Genomic DNA, 5,085 nt, shown 5'->3' on the forward strand with positions numbered 1-5,085 from the left:
TTGTGTATCGCTTGATTTTTTAGAAGATTGTTTTCTATAGAGTTTCCTTCTATCGTCATCATGTTGGATGAAGATCTCGAAAGCAAAGACGTCAAGATCAATTTGAAGCAATGAATCAACATCTTCGAGAGGGATAGCTGGATCATGAAGATCATGTTAGCTATGTGTCCCCTCTGTCCTCTTACCTCACGTCTTGAATCTCGGGACGAGATTTTTATTTAGTGGGGGTGAGTTGTCACAGCCCTAGATTACTGCCTGCAATTAGTTGCATCAGAGTGCATCATGCATCATGTCTAAATTCCAGTGAAATTTGAATTGAGGGAATTCTCAAGCCTCAGAAAAATCCTTTTAAAAAAGGGGCAAGAACCCTTAAACTTGCATTCAGTGAAACCAAAATGGCCTTCATTAATGTTTGATAATTTTGGCAAGGGTTTGGGTCCAAACCAAAAATATTGAACATTTTTAAAGAATTATTTTGACACTGAATTTTAATTATTATTGTATTTGAATTTGGAATTATATTCATAATATATGGGATATATTTTCAAATAACTTTGAAATTTTTTATGTGCTGTTGGAAAAGTCCATCTATCAACATAAATTATTCAGAGGATATTTGGCACTGTTTTGAATTCGTTTAAATTTGAAAACAATGACAAAGTAAAAAAACAGAAAGAAGAATAATAAAAGGCAAAAGCTTACCTGGGCCACTGTTGGCCTGGCACTGTTGCCGGCCCAGCTGTGTAGCTCATCCCACCTGGCCCTCCTGCCAGTCATCTTCCTCCTCTGCCAGTAGGCAGAGGCAGGACGAAGCGCGCACGCGCCCGAGCGCGCCACACCTCCACCTGCTTGCCTGCCTCCCCGCCAGCGCAACACCGTGAGCCCTCTCCGCGGCGCCGTCCGGATCGAACCCTCCCTCTCTTTCATACTCTCTCTTTGTTCCTCGCCTCTGCACCGCCACGGCCGAACGCTGTCGTCGCCGCCGCTCGCTGCCGCACAGCCACATCCACCCCCTTGCCCCTCTGCCGTTCCCAAGAGCTTCGCGACGTCGTCCTAGTCAATCTCCACCGAGCCAAGTGAGCTGGGACGCGCCGTAGTATCGTCATCTCCGCGGTCTTCCACCTCGGGAGGCGATCACCGTCGCCATCGATTCACCATTGTCCCTGCCTCCCCAAGCTCGACGCCTGTCTCATTCGAACCGCGGTGAGCTACTGATTGTTTCCCCTCTGCCCCCTGCTCGCTCCCGCCCTCTAGCCGTATCCCCGAGGTCACCCGAGGTCGCCGGCTGCCATTGCTGGCGAGCTCACGCTCCCGAGCCTCTCATGCTCGCTCCAGTGGCACCGACACGCTCCTAGCACCTCTAGGAGGCTGACTAGCCACTTTGTTTGCTCGCTCGAGCACTACAGCCCCGGACCCGCTCGAGCCGAACTCCGGCCACCGTGCAAGTCGCCACTGGTGTTGATTTAGGCCGCTTGAGCCGCTGCTGCGTGCACCACAACACACGGACGAGCTCCAGCATCACGTAGAGCCTCTCCGCGGCCGTTTTGGTCGCCGGAGGAGCATTTTCGAGCCGCCCCGCCGTCTCTTACGTCGCCGGCGATGAGACGTGGGCAAGCCCGCGCGTTTGACCCAGGTTGACCGGGATTTGACTTCCCCTACGCCACTGACAGGTGGGTCCAGCCCTTGTTAATCTATGGTTTAGTTTAAAGTTAAACCCAATTAGACCTGAGACACTGACTTGCGGGGCCTAGTGGTCAGGTTTGACCTGGGCTGACCACGTTGACCTGCTGACGCAGTGATGACGTCATGATGACTCAGTTAATAATTTTCTGGTTTAAAAATAATCCAGGAAATTTCAGAAAATAGTATAAACTTCAAAAATTCATAGAAATTAATCTATAACTCCAAATGAGATAATTTATATATGAAAAAATGATCAAAAAAAATATGAAGAATCTGTTTATGCCATGATCATGCATGTTTGAACAAGTTAACCTCACTGAATAGTACAAATGATGATTAGGGCAATTTATGAAATAACATTTGGAGTTGGAATTTGATCTTGTTTGAGTTCTACTTCAATTAACTTGGCCAGATATTGCATTAGGTGAATTCAGTACCTTAACATGACATGTCATTCATGTGAATGTGCATTGCATTGATTGTGTTCCTTCGTTGCTAGTCGGTGGTTGTTTCCCCCTCAGTAGACGTATGTTCCGACGATAACTTCGACGACACCGGTGAAGAGCTATACTATCTTCAGAAGTGCCAGGCAAGCAAAACCCCCTTGTTCATTCCGATACAATCCCACTCTCTCGCTCCTGCTCTCTTTTACTGCATTAGGACAACAATGATTCAACTGTTACATGCTGCGGTAGTTGAACCCCTTTCCTCTGCATGACCTGTCATTGCCACAATAAATAGATGAAACCCACTAGCATGGGTAGGAATTGTTTGAGCCCTGGTGTGCCTACTCATTCATGATTCTTGTCATGACTGCTACTGCTTAGAGTTGAGTCAGGTCTGATTCATCGGGAATGAATTGGAATGTGGTGAACATGTCCTACCGTTGAGAGCTAAGTGTGTGAACACGATTTGGTAAAGGTAGCGGTGAGAGGCCATGTAGGAGTACATGGTGGGTTGTCTCATTGCAGCCATTCTCAGTAACTGAGTTCTGTGTTTGTGATCCATGAACAGTTACTACCACACATTGGGTTCCGGTAACTCGGCCCCTCTCGGCTTATTAATCAACTCAATCTCTGTCCAGGAGTTGCAACTAGTTTCTGGTGTTTGTAGGTAGTGTTAGTAGTCTACCAAGTGGCACCCGGTACAGGTGGGCCTGGGACAGACTAGGCACAGTGGCACGGTGTACCAAGTGGCACCCGGATGGTGGGCTTGGGAACCCTGAACACATCGTTTAGGGCCGTGAGCGACACCCTGGCCGGATCTCCTTGCGGATGGAACCCGAATAGGCGATAAACCTAGACGAGAGACTTGTGCGGTTAGTCAGGTCGTGGCCGACTCCCTCGCCAGGCTTCCTCTTGAAGGTTCCCGAGGTACACGACATGTACATGGTGGTAAGTGGCGAGAGCGTGTGTGAAGAAGTACACCCCTGCAGGGTTATCATTATCTATTCGAATAGCCGGATTCCTCGGATATGGAAACTTGGACCCCTTGCATCGTTCATAGACAAGTGAAAGTGGATACTCTAAAATGTGCAAGATAAGCGTGAGTGCTATGGATGGCGTTCTCGTAGGGAGACGGGAGCGGATCCATAGTGGTGTATTGATATGGTGAATATGTGGACTCGTGTGCGCCACCTCAAGAAAGTTGCTTGCAGTCGTAGTTTAAGAATAGCCACCGAGTCAAAGCTGGCTTGCTGCAGTCAAACTCCACCACCCCTTTGTTGATACCGATGCATATGTAGCTAGTTCTGATGTAAGTCTTGTTGGGTACATTTGTACTCATGTTTGCTTAATTTATGTTTTTGTAGAGAGACTTCAGTCTCGCTAGTAGTTCCACGTGGACTTCGACGTTTAGCTTTTTACCTCAGCTACGATCTTGTACCCTTGGGAGGGTCTTGTAGATAGTTAGGCTTCTTAGCCTTCTTCGTTTGTAGTTGTCTGTACTCAGACAAGTTAAGCTTCCGCATGTGCTTGTTGCTTGTATGCTCTCTATGTTGGGTCATGAGACCCATGTTTGTAATACTTGGCTCCTCGGAGCCTAATGAATAAATACTTTGAGTCGTAGAGTTTTGTTGTGATGCCATGTTGTATTTACACATATCGAGCATATTGTTTGTATGATTGAAATGCTTGGTATGTGTGGGATCTGACAACCTAGTTGTTTATCCTTGGTAGCCTCTCTTATGGGGAAATGTAGTCTTGTGCTTCCATGAGCCATAGTAGTCCGCTACAGCCCGGTTCACCGGAGTCCTGCTAGCCCAGCACTACTACTCCGGAACACTTGACTGGCCAGCATGTGATTCACTTCGTTCCTGTGTTTGTCCCTTTGGGGAAAAGTCACGCGGTGACATCCGGAGTCCTGCCTAGCCTGCTACAGCCCGGTTCACCGGAGTCCTGTTAGCCCAGTGCTACAGCCCGGATTCGCACGCTGCTGACCGACATGCTCGATGTTGATTCATGTATGCCTGTCCCCGTAAGTTAGTGCCACTTTGGGTTCACGACTAGTCATGTCGGCCCGGGTTCTCTGTCATATGGATGCTAGCGACACTATCATATACGTGAGCCAAAAGGCGCAAACGGTCCCGGGCCATGGTAAGGCAACACCCATGGGAATACCGTGCGTGAGGCCGCAAAGTGATATGAGGTGTTACCGGCTAGATTGATGCGACTTGGAATCGGGGTCCTGACACATGAAGAGCGATGGTTATTAGAACTCTGGTGTAATGATGGAATCCTACACCGGTAACGACAAGGACAGATACTATAGAAGGATCGAGGAGATCTGGGAGCTGAGCTACGCTGGAGAGAAGGTCCCAATGTTCCGTGTCAGATGGGCCAAGAGCGTCCTAAAATAAGACCGGTATTTCACCACCATGGTTATACCCGAAGCCAAATCCAAGACCGCCAGCGCAAACATCACCGCGAAAAATGAGCCATGGGTAGCTAGCTTCCCAAGTGGGCCAATGCTTCTTCATTACCGACCCGTCAAAGCCTAGTCGTGTTGTCGTGAGGAGAGGCAAAAAGAAGATCATTAGAATGGATGGAGTCGCCAATGAGCAAGACTTCGACAAGTACGGCGACCCGAAGATGGAACATGACGACGAAGATGAAGTGCCATACACCACAAGAAGAAGCAGGACCACCCTACCTAAAGGATGCCCGTTCCATAGAAGAACTCCATTTGCGAAAAAGAAGGGCAAGAAGATTGTGAACACATAGCTAGCTAATTAAGATCGATTGTATTTAAATTGTAGCCTTCATTTCTCGATTGTATTTCGACATATTGAAATGATATTTCTTCTATTCTAGTGTCCTCCATCTCGATCGCTATCCCCCCTCACCAGATCGCCCTCGCCACTGAGCACCCCCACACCCTCCCCCGCTCCATCGCCGCCGACGA

The sequence above is a fragment of the Triticum dicoccoides genome, chromosome 5A (genome assembly GCF_002162155.2).
Source record: "Triticum dicoccoides isolate Atlit2015 ecotype Zavitan chromosome 5A, WEW_v2.0, whole genome shotgun sequence".
NCBI classification, from domain to species: domain Eukaryota; kingdom Viridiplantae; phylum Streptophyta; class Magnoliopsida; order Poales; family Poaceae; genus Triticum; species Triticum dicoccoides.